The sequence below is a fragment of the Dermochelys coriacea genome, chromosome 1 (genome assembly GCF_009764565.3).
Source record: "Dermochelys coriacea isolate rDerCor1 chromosome 1, rDerCor1.pri.v4, whole genome shotgun sequence".
NCBI classification, from domain to species: Eukaryota; Metazoa; Chordata; order Testudines; family Dermochelyidae; genus Dermochelys; species Dermochelys coriacea.
The window spans coordinates 44117665-44130417 of NC_050068.2; positions in this window are offsets into that span (position 1 = coordinate 44117665).

Below are 12753 nucleotides of genomic sequence, written 5' to 3' on the forward strand. Positions count from 1 at the left end.
GGAAAATTGCTTTCTAGTTGAATTAGTAATTAGCATAGTAAGAAGGATGCCTTTTGACATTAGTTTCAAAGAAGACATTCAGAAATTTGTGCATGCACACAATGAAGAAGAAAGCTTATGCTCTAATAAATTTGTTAGTCTCTAAGGTGCCACAAGTACTCCTTTTCTTTTTGCGAATACAGACTAACACGGCTGCTACTCTGAAACCTGTAACAATGAAGATAGTCTGCTAACATTTTGACTTGTAATTTGTAAGTCCATTTTGACTTGTAATTTGAATCAGTGGTTATATTAGGTAAGGGAAGCAATGGTTATATTGTACTGTTACAAGCTTCTTCCACAGCCCAGAAGACACCACTGTCAGGACTTGAGTGTGCTGGTTGGGGGAGGGGTCTCTCTGTAATGGGCTGCCATTTCTCCTGTGAAATCAGACTCTTGTTGAGACAGCTGCTTCTCCTAGCCTGCTGGGGCCATTCCTGGGCTGTTGTTTCTCCTGCCACCATGATTCAAGCAGCAGCAGGAAAGAGTTGTCTGTTTACACACCAGCCAATGTCATCTTCCTTGGTGGCACTTCTGCCTCGCTTCCCAGCTTGGCGGTGAAGGTTTGGGCTGCCTTCAGAGCAGAAGCAGCTTCCTTGTGGCCCATCACCGCAAGCAGTGATTGTGGTTTGACCCGCCTCTCTGTTGGAGTGGTGCAGATCAGCACCTGCCCTACCGCATGTGCAGCAGAAGTGGGTGGTAGCTTGGTTGTTCCCTCTGCTGTGGCTCTGGGGGCTTCTGATGCTGCAGCTTGACTTTGGTGATGCTGACACAGTGAGGGACTCCTAGATGGGGCAATATCCATGTTTTTAAAAAAGGCAGGTTTGCAGCCATATGCTGCGCTATTAATTCAAACTTTCATTTCAGATCATGGGAACTTGATTTTCAGAATACCCCTTCTTTACAGAGCCTTCCTTGAGCCACCTGCTGCCAGGCTATAATATGTATTTGGACTTCAGGCTGCCCACATGAGAAAATATCTTGCTTACTCTACTGCCTTTCATAATGACTTGTGGATGCTAGAATATTTAGAGACAAACATACAGAGCTCTTGAATACATCTAATAAAGATTTGCAATTTATCCAATAATGCATACATAGAAACGCCCCATGCTTCGGGAAATTTCAAAACATTTTAGATGGCACATAAGTAATTTATAAAAGGGTGGGATAATGTACCAAAACTTTCTGTTCTGGGACAGGTCAGCCAAACTCTCATTGGATGGGAAATTAATACTCGTCATCTAAGGGTATGTCCACACTGGCAAGTTTCTGGGCAACAAGTTATACTGTTTTCATTAAAACACTGGAATGAAACCGCGGTTGCGTGTCCACGCTGTACTCGTTGTGACGGTGGAGCACATCCACATTAGCATGTCTTGCAACGGCAAAGAGAGCGGTGGATTGTGGTAGCTATCCCACTGTGCAACTGGCCACAGGGTGCTTTGGGAAGAGTTTGCAGTGCCTCATGGGGCAGGCACAGCATCACATGATGCAGGTTTCCCAATCCCATTATTCCATGGGCATCCTACTACATTGCCAGCTGCTTTTCAACTGAAAGGGGGGGCAGAGTGTGTGTGTGTGTGTGTGTGTGTGTGTGGAGGGCGCGGGGGAGAGATGTTTTTGGGGGACAGTGTGTGTCAGCATGCTGTCTTGTAAGTTCAGACAGTGGCAGGAAGCAACCAGTCCTGAAATGGGGGGGACCCTGATATCAGCCCCCACCTCCCTCCCCAGCTCTCTGCACAGCAATCTGTCTGTCTCTCTCACACACACACACACATACACTTGCCTCTGTGTTCAACACCACAAGCATTCCACATTAATAGTTTGCTTTGTGTCCTGGAGCAGATCAGCACAGCACACAAAGGCTGTCAGAAATGAAGTTTTGAAAGGGGAGGGGCGCATGTCTCCAGGGCGGATGAGTTCAAAACAATGAGCAGAGCGGCCACTGAGGCATTATGGTACACTACCAGAGGCCAATTGTTGCTTTCTGCTCTGTAATATGTTTACACTGCCAATACAGCGCTGGAGCCTCTGCGCTTTAAGGGTTACGACTCTCGTCGAAGTGGTTTTTTTTTGCAATGCTGCAACTGTGGCGTTTCTGCGCACTAAGTGGCTTGGCAGTGTGTACACCTCGGGAGTTACACTGCTGAAAGTTGCTTTACTGCGCAGTAACTTACCAGTGTAGACAAGGCCTAAGAGATCAATTGTGCAAAGTTCCTGGGTTTTTCAGAACGTGGTTAAACCTAACAAACTTCCAATAGTTCAGGTTTTAAACTTAAAACTTAAATTTAGAGCTAAAAATATAGATTAGAAACTTAAACTAGAATATAGATTCATTGTTTTTTAGGACCATTATGATCATCTAGTTTGGCTTCCTCCGTAAACACAGGCCCTAGAACCTCATCCAGTAACATGTACATCAAGCCCATAATGTCTGAGATAAAGTGTCTTTTTAGAAAGAGACCCAATCTTGTTTTGAAGACTTCAAGTGATGGAGAATCAACCACATTCCAAGGTAACTTGTTCCAGTGATTTCATCACACATTGAGCAGTGGGGGCATCTGGCTTATAGGAAAAGGTGTGTGGTCCCTTTAAGGGCTAGAGAGCCAGAGTGATTCAGTGTGGGAACTTCAGAGCAGTCAGCAGGGACACTGACCCATCCCCCCGCACATGCCCAGAAGAGAAGGGGGCTATTTAAGGCCATGCTGGTGCAGGAAAAGCCCTCTTCTACCTGCGCCTGGCAGAGCAATAGGAATAGCCGCACAGGAAGCTTTGCTCTCCCATGGCATCAGTTGGTAGCACACCAGTGAGAAAGATCCCCTGCATTTAGTAGCAGAAGAGGAGGGAGTTTCAAACTCATCGGGGTGGGGCTGTAGCAGGCTCGTGAAAACAGGAGGGGGGAGGTGTCCTCCCCCACCCACCCCGCCAGTCGGCCATAGCAGTTTTGGGAGAGCAGGCCTGGGTGGGAATTCCAAACCCAGCTCAGGGTGGAGAGAGTGGGGCTTGAAGGACCATAGGAGATAAAGGGGTGGGATCCTGGCCACACAGGTAAGGGGTTGGACCCAGGACTAGGATGGGCAGGTCTCAGGATGGTCTGCCTCTCTGCCAAATGGATTCCCCCCTACTGGGAAGTAGCATGGATCCGGGGGAAGCAAACTGTCCCAGTGGTGAACTAGCTGCATTTGGGCATGGGGGGAGGGATCCAACAGAGAATTGATTCAAGTAGCCTGGGTGGGGTTGCCAATCCTTCAGCATTGTCTGGGGTCTCCAGGAATTAAAGATTGTCATGTGATGAAACCTCCAGGAATGCATCCAATCAAAACTGGTAACCCTAAGTCCAAGCAGTTGCTTTCGAAGTTGTTCCCACAGCACTACAAGGCTTACAAGGTGTAGTGGATAGCCCAGAGCCAGGGCATTTGAACAAACAGGTTGAAGAAGAGGAGAGCAACATGGCTGGCAGGTGTGAGTGTGACCAGTGCCAGATGGAGGTTGCACAGATGGTGTGAAAGTGAGTTCCTTCCATCCAGTGCTGCAATGGGTGTTTGTAGGGGGGTCCTTGGTCGCATTCAGGGAACTTGCTCACTTTAGCTCTCGGGGGACCTAAGTGGGGGAAGAAAAGGTGGTCACCCTCCCCCAATCCTGGAGAGGAGGAGACATTGAACCTGGTGCAATAGCAGAACTAGCATATAGGCTATGGAGGGATCTTGTGTCCTAGGGGCTGCATCAGGGATGTCTGGGTTACCCATGCCTAGAGAAGCTAATGGCATTACACAGCTGTTGCAAGCTAACCTTTAGTTGTTGCAGCAGCTTGGATCTTCCAGGAGTGTGGGGATCAGGAAGTGGAAATAATGGAACCCAGCATGGGCTCAAGTTTGGGAGACAGGTGTTAAGCAGGGCAGACCCCTTGTCTGGGGCTGGGAGCCCTTTATGGGGTTGGGGGGTGATTTATGAGCATGCTGCAACTCACCAACTGATGGGTAATGTGTGTGAATCCCTGGGATAGAATTTCTGCCCAGGGAGCAGCTGGGGGGCAACAGTGGTCAGCCACTCTGGGGTGGCTGACCTGATGGGAGTTCACCTGTTTAGAACTACTAAAGCTATAATGTTGAGAGGTGAATATATAGATGTTCTCATTGCTACACAGGGGAGGTGCTGACAGAGAGTAAGCTGGAGCAGAGCCAGCTGGACAATGAAATGCCCAAGTGGCTACAGGTGGCTGGAACATGGGAAGATTGGGAAGCCACTTGTGACGTTGCACTCCATATGTTTTATGAAAATATGTTTATAAGTGTGTGGGACGTTGCACCCCATAATCCTTTATAGAAATATGCTTATGGGTATAAATATGACATAACTGGAATATGTTTTATGCTAGATATGCCATGTAACGTCTTTTCAAAGGTTATGTTCTACTGAATGTATTCATCCTGTTTGTATGCATGAATCATTTTTATATCTAAAGTTATGTGCATTGGCTCTATGCTTGTATTTAAAGTGTTTACTGTAGGAAGCACATAAGGCAGATTTGGTCAACTTAGTGTGAAGGGGTTATTCAAGTAATTGGGAGTACTTAGCTGACAATAGACCTTGAGAGATGACAGTCTACATCTGAGCTTTCCTGGGAATGTTCAAACTAACATGTAAACAATGGTGTCAACCTGTAAAGAACTGAGTCATGCATGGACATGTGACTTGCCCATGTGACTCCAAAACTCCATCTTGTAGCTGTGATTCTGCACAATAGAACACAAGGGATTTCCACCCACGAGAGAGACTATATAAGCCCCTGGAAACCCCTCCGTTTTGTCTTCAGCTGGCTCAAGAGATAGCCTCTCCACCCCAAAGGATGCCTGAAACAAACTGGAACAAAGGACAGTAAATACAGGGGTGTGAGAGATTGCTGGACCCATACTAGGAGGAAATTTCATCTGTAAAAGAAGCTTATTGGAACATCACTGAGGGTGAGATTTACCTGCATTTAGTGTCTTACTGTATTAGGCTTAGACTTGCGTGTTTTATTTTATTTTGCTTGGTAACTTACTTCGTTCTGTCTGTTACTACTTGGAACCACGTAACTCCTACTTTTTATATTTAATAAAATCACTTTTTACCCATTAATTAACCCAGAGCAAGAAATTAATTCCTGGGGGAGAAAACAGCTGTGCATATCTCTCTATCAGTGTTAGAGAGGGTGAACAATTTATGAGTTTACCCTGTATACGCTTTATACAGAGTAAAATGGATTTATTTGGGGTTTGGATCCCATTGGGAACTGGATATCTGGGTGTTGGCAACAGGAGCACTCCTTAAGCTGTTTTCAGTTAAGCCTACAGCTTTTGGGGGACGTGGTTCAGACCTGGGTCTGTGTTTGTAGCAGGCTAGCATGTCTGGCACAACCAGGCAAGGTACTGAAGTCCCAAGCTGCCAGGGAAAGCAGGCTTAGAGGTAGTCTCAGCACATCAGGGGACAGTCCCAAGGGTTTCTGTGACCTAACCGGTCATAGTGTGAATATGATGTAATTGGAATATGCCTTATGCAAAAGGTCTCTTGTAAGGTATCATTACAAAGCTTATCATCTACTGAGTGTGTTCATCCTATTTCTATGAATGTATCATTCTTGTATCTGAAACTAGAAATATGAAGTATTACTCTGAGGTCCTATTGTAATTATGCAAAGTGGGCCATTAATGGTGGCTTAGGATCTTGATGGCTCTCATTAACTAGAACAATTGGTTGTAAATGGCACTGTTTACGTGTAAGCCTTCCTGTGTTCGTGTGAGGAGACTTTGGGTCTCACAGGACATGTGACCATGTCACCTGGTACTAGAATCCATCTTAAATCTGGTGCTTTTCCATTTAGAAGGAGAGGTGGGGGCCCAGAGAGACAAAAGATTCTTGCCTTGTGCCAAAGCTATAAAGGAGGTGGAACAGAACAAAGGGGGCTGCAGTCCTGAGAAAACCCGTAGTTACCACCTGAGCTGGAACTAACAAGAACTGTACCCAGGGGAAAGGACTGGGCCCAGATTAGGAAGGAGTCTAGTCAGTGAAAGAAGCTTATGGAAACATTTCTGAAGGTGAGATTTACCTGTATTCAGTTTCTTTATGTATTAGGCTTAGACTTGCTTGTTTTGTTTTATTTTGCTTGGTAACTTACTTTGTTCTGTCTGTTATTACTTGAAACCACTTAAATCTTACTTTTATACTTTTTGTTTATTAACAAACCCAGAGTAAGTGGAGCAAACAGCTCCAGTAAGGGGAGCAAACAGCTGTGCATATCTCTCTATCAGTGTTACAGAGGGCAGACAATTTATGATCTTACCCTGTATAAGCTTTATACAGAGTAAAACAGATTTATTTGGGGTTTGGATCCTATTGGGAACTGGGTGTCTGGGTGCTGGAGATAAGTGACTTGCTGAGCAGTTTTGGTTAAAGTCTTCAGCTTTGGGGGCATGGACCAGACCTCGGTCTGTGTTGCAGCAGACTAATGTGTCTGGCTCAACAAGGCAGGGTTCTGGAGTCCCAAGCTGGCTGTGGATAATAGGCTCAGAGGTAGTTTCAGCACATCAGGTGACAGTCCCGAGGAGGTCTCTGTGACCAAACCCATCACACCACTTTCCTGCTCTATGCAGGTGTTATTTCAGAGCCTTACCCAGAGAGAAGCCTGGCATGGTTCAGATGTATGGCTATAATCAAGCAGGCATGTAATGCTGCATTTAGGAGGGGAAAGTTGCAAGGTTTTAGTTTGAGGTTTCTAGCTGGGTAATCTCGAAGCACCACCTATGGAGGATGCATGTCATCCCACTGATGTTAATATGCTTATGGATCTGGTGTGGATCCTAGAGACGGTAGGTCATTGTGACAAGGATGGCCTTGTTCAAAGCAGCATTTCTGGAACTGTTTTTTGGAGCTTTTAGGATAAGCGGACTAATACCTGGGTCCTGTAGGGACTCTTCTGGATGGGCTTTGGAATGAAGGGATATACATTGGGAGGGGCGATTGGTGACATCAACCTTGAGGAGGTAAAAACGGACCAGATGCCAGGGTGAATCCATTATTCTAATGGTGGGTGGTGAGCCAGGAGCTGCCCTGTGGAGACTGTAAGGCCATACATGGCAATAAGGCCAAGGAGGGATGGGTCCCTCTGGATTCATGGTGATGGGAATCCCCTCAGAACATACCAGTTTGTTACCATTTTAAGACTGGGACTAATGAGATTGGGGCTTTCAGCACGTGAATTTGGTTCCCACTCATTCAGGATCAGGGAGGCAAAAGGTGAGGCCCAGCTGGGTCTGGGGCCTAGCACAATTCAGGCAGTTGGATGTTGGCATTCTGGAGCACACACAAACCACGGGAGAACCCTGCTGGGGAATCAGTGTTTGTGTTTGCATTCCAGATGCTGGCAGACCGGCCAGGCAGAAAGTGGTGTGGATCTACAGGTGCAGTATTGTTTACTGGGCACATAGGTAGGCTTCCAGTTTATCTGGAGTTTTGCAGCTGGGTCTTAGTCATGAAACAGTCCTGAGCTGGCATGAGAGGAGGAGCATATTATAGGACTAGCAGATGCTCCTGTACACCAGGGTGGCCTGTGAGAAGGCACAAGATATGATTATGGTTCACCTTGGGAGAAATGATTTGGGAATGTGTAAAGGGGTGGAATTAATGATCAGAGCTAAGAGGGACTTGGGTAGGGTGTGGCAGGGAGCTGTGAAGCTCCCTTGGGTTGACAATGGTAGGAGACATGTGAATAGGGAGGTGGCCAAATTCATAGGTGGCATAGCGGGGTTGGTAATTTCTCCTCGGGACATAGTATATGGGGAACCAGAATTATTCAGAGGGGATGGGGTTCACCTGTCAGACACAGGAACTGACACTTTTTTGGCCAATATTAAAGAGGGCATTAGTCGATGTCTGTGAATCTGGCTAGATGTTGTGGGGAGTCAGCCAAGCTATTTGCTGGTGTCTTGTTGTCCAGTGCAGGTACTACCTAGGGCAGGAATACAGTGATCAGATAAAATGGATTGGTAAAGCATTTAAAGGAGATATTCTTTAAAGGCATGGAAACAGTGTCAAGGGCTTCTATGACTGGTACAACAAGAAGCCAATCCCCACCCCCTCACCCTAGCCTCATTCAAGGGGGGTCTCGCAGCAGTGGGTTGGCTGTGGACCAGGATGGGTAAAGGGGGAGGACTGACAATACCCTCTCCCCCTGGATATATGTAAACGATTATGGAATTACCTGCAATGTCCACTTTTATCTGCCGGGTTCCCCACGCCCCGACAGACATTTAGGAATAAAATTGTGTCCTAATTACATCACATCCAGTGTCTCCTGTCCTTATTCTGGCATAGCCAGCCAATGCTTTAATTACCCTCGCTGTTAAAACTTTGTGTTTTATGTATAATCTGACTTTTTTCTAGCTGCAGCTTCCAACCATTGCATCTTGTTAAGCCTTTTTCTGATAGACTAAAGATCAGTCTCTACTATCCAAAATCTTCCCCAGGTAGGTACATGCAGACTGTGATTAAGTCAGCTCTTATCCTTCTGTGGGACAAACTAAATCAATAAGATACTTAAGTCTCCCACTACAAGGCATTTTACAGACCTTGAATCATTCTGGTAGCTCTTTGCAAGGCCCTTTCTAATCTTTCAGCCAAAGATTCCTTAATAGTCAAATGAATTAAACAAAAAAAGTGGCTTTCTGCCTCCAACATTTGTGTAAAGGGGATGAATTACTAGCTGCAAAAGCCTTTTCTCTAGGGAAGGGTGTGGTTATTAATGGTAGCCAGAAACAGCTTTCCAGAGCATGAACCCCGCATGCCTAGCTGCATTAGCAAAACTCGTGTTTAAATAAACATGGTTGTAAAGTATGGTGGAGCTCCAAGCCCTAGGCTAAAACCTTATTCCCTGATATGGTAATAGGTCTTTTGTTTTTTTCTGGAAAGAAGAATGCATCTCATAAAGCAGTTTGTGAAAAGTGATTGTGGCCCAACTGTGATTAAGTGGGATTATTTATGTAGTGTAGACAAGGCCTTATAACGTACTGGGAAAATTAATTCATCTCAGGTCTGTTCCCCTGACAATTCCTGCCCTTCTGGCATGCACCTCTGGTTTTATTTTTATTCGGTTAACCCACTCCATGCCTGATTTAAACTGAATTCTAATAATTTAGGACAAGACACCTATTCTAAAGGCAAATTTACGTAATAAACTAGGCTTTTCTGGGCATTTAAAGACTGTTTTAATACAATCAGGCTGGTGTCCTCTCAGCAACAACATAAGCGTGTATTGTAAACCAGCTGTGGTTTGGCGTTAGGCCGGCTGATTAGTACGGATGGCCACGTCCACATGCCATGTTGTTTCCTCCATTTTCAGTGTGAGCCTCTAGGTTTTTGAATATTTGGGGATCCAACCCAACGTGATTATGTTGACATGTCTGTCTGTTTTAACGGGCATCAAAGGACTCCAGCGGTTCTCATCTGAATTGGAGGAACGGAGGGATCGAATCTGACTTTCTGAGGAGGGGATGTGTATTCTGTTTAAAAAAATAACAAGCCCTCAAAGGGAAACACATTTGCAATGTGCAAATGAATTCAGGAAGATGGGAACTCTGCCTTAGCTATGGGCTTTAGTGCTTCTCTCTCCAGCGTGACTCCACCAGCACGATAGTGTCAGAAATCCCTCTGCCCCAAGCCACCCTTTCAGAGGAGGGAGCGTTCCACACCGCAGAAGGGCTCCAGAGGCAACTCAGTGCTGCCTCAGAGAGACGTGTGCGGCTTGTCAAGATCTCTCCTGTCGCTAGCACTGTAAAGATGCTTTATTTTGTGTTTTCTCTGTTGTCAAGACTAGATTTGAGCTTGAAGGGTCCCTTATGTTGGTCTCTGGAGAGAAAAAAAAAAGGGATACCCCTAAGGGAAGCTATGTCAGGGAACCAATTTTGTGTCCTATGGGGGGAAATGAGGCCTTATCTAGCCATGAAAGCAGTAACATAGCCTATACAATGAACCATGAGAGAATTTGCCAGGCACCTGAGAAAATACCAGGAGAAGAGAAAAGTCAGAGCCAGACAGGTTTACTGGATGGTTCTTGTTTATCTAATCCACACGTATGCATTCTGAATCCTTTAGAAGTCCTGCTAAACAGGCATCAAAGAGATGTATGGGACAAGTATTGGCACTAGCAAGAACGTACATAATGAGTCGGGGACAAAGGAAATTTCCTTCAGTGTCAGAATGGATTAAGGGTATGAATGCTCGCATAACGTTAGAACAAATTACTAATCAATGCCCGGGTCATCCACCTGAGGAAGAGCTCTGTGTAAGTGCAAAAGCTTGTCTCTGTCACCAGCGGAAGCTACTACCTCACCCACTTTCTCTCTCTAGAGTCATCCAGAGACATTTAAGATTATGTGGGACCTTTATGTGAGCTTAGTTGTATTTTCTTTTGTTCCTAATAATCAGGGGTGAAAGTAAGTTAGCCGACTTACCCGTACGCCGGAGTCCTGAGCAGGGGGCGTGGCCTTAACCGGAAGAGGCAGGGCCTTAAATCCCAGGCCCTTTAAATCTTGATTTAAAGGGCCTGGGGCTCCAGCTGTGGTAGTGGTGGCTGGGAGTCCCGGGCCCTTTAAATCACCCTTGAGCTACCAGCTGCAGAGGCAGCTGGGAACCCAGGGCTTGGGGGCGATTTAAAGGACCTAGAGCTCCAGCTGCCACTACTGCAGTGGAGCCCCAGGCCCTTTAAATCACTGAGGAGCCCTGGGGGCTCTTGGCTGCCACCGCTACCCCGGGGCTCTGGGCTCTGGCAGAGCTTGAAAGGGCTGGGGCTCCACTGTGGTAGCAGCTGCCAGAGCCGCGAGCCCTTTAAATCCCTGCCCGAGCCCTGGGATAGCGGCAGCCGGGCTCCATCAGGGATATAAAGGGCCCCGGGGCTCCAGCCGCCGCTACCGCCCTGGACCTTTAAATCCACTCCAGAGCCCCGCCACCGCTATCCCAGGGCTTCGGCAGCAGGGCTCAGGCAGGGATTTAAAGGGCCCTGTGGTGGGCGGGGGGGACGACAAATAGCAGGGGCTGGAGCTCCGGGGCCCTTTAAATCCCCGCCGCATCCCTGCCACCGCCGCTGCTACCCCAGGGCTTTAAATTGCCCTCTGGGAAAGCTGGTCCCAGTATGATGCACCAGCTTATTTTCACCTCTGCTAATAATGTTCGTAGTGTAGCTCTTGATGGTTTTACTTGATTCACCTAATGTATGGCTCTTGGGTTATTGGTAGGTGCAGTCTTATGTTGTTTTGTTTTTTAAGAAAATAAAATATATATTTGTCAGGAAAGCTGATGAGCATGAGGAAAGACCTGCACTGGGACACGTTCTGGGGATCCATTCTGATGGTCTGCACAACCCAGATCGTTATATTGTAGGGCAAAAGCCACTTCTGTCACAAGGTATGTAAAGATTCCAAATTACATTGGCAATCCCCAGCCAAACTGCATCGAGTAACAGAAAAGCCTGCAAAGGACACACAAACAACAATCTTCATTTGTTCCTTAACTAATATGTACTCGAGAATTTGTGACCCTGAACATCATTATTCATACTAGTTGTACTGTAATAATGCCTGGAGACCCCAGTCAGGGATCAGGGCCCCATACTACTATGCCCTGTATACAAGTACAACAGAGACAGTCCCCGCACTAGAGAACTTACACTCCGAGCGCGTGATGAGAGTCTCTAACATCACTTTAGATTCCTCTGACAGAGCAGGAATGGAAACAGCTTTTTCTGGGATATTGGTTACAAACACCAAACAGTTTGAATCCTTGGATTTGTGCAAGACTTGGAATTTGTTTAGCACTGATAATGTGCACAGTGATGTACAGTACACAAAAATAGGGGCAGTTCCTGCCTGAAGGCCTTAGAGAAGCACAGAAGATGGGAGGCACTGGGAAATCAAGGATGGGATGATTTTAGAGGTTTGTTTAAGGATTACTCAGCTCTTGTGGGCCTTGTAGAAGATGCAAGGTCTTTTGAAGGATTTGAATGAAGAGATAACAGTGGCTTGGAGAACTGGGATGAATGGAAGGGGTGTTCCATGCATGGGGAACAGTGTGGGAAAGTGCACTATGGAGAAAGGAATGGGAGAATGGAATCCATGAGTGTCCATGATCTAAAAGGTGTGTTCTTTTAATAACTTTACTTGGGTGGGAGGAGAGGACTGGTGTTGTTTTTACTGAGGAAAACACACGTGTTCTGTAACAATGAAAGAGTAGTGGAGAAATGTGTGTGCCTCTCTATGGATAACACTTGTGATTATTGTACATATAAAGGGAATCTCACATATTCACATTGCATTGGATTTTTTGCTCAGTTACCTAAGAAAGCAAGTAGCCTTTATGGGATTCTTAGTTAAATACAGAAAAGTCTCTTAGGAGATTAATTTTTTGTTATATTTAAATACAGAAATACTTACCTGATTAGCTGTAGTCTGGAATACGTTTGTGCTTGGATCTTGAGTCAGAGGCCATATAAAAAGTATGCTGGAGAGTTGAAATTGGAAGCTGAGGATCTGAGATCTTAGGCAGGTTGCTGAGATAAAAATACCCTGTGCCAAAGTGCTTGGTAATGATCAAAAACAAGGGACTTCAACTCAAAGGGCAAGCAATTGGCATGTTTTTCTGGGTAACAAATATTAACCAGCCTATGAACCCCAACATTATCCCAGG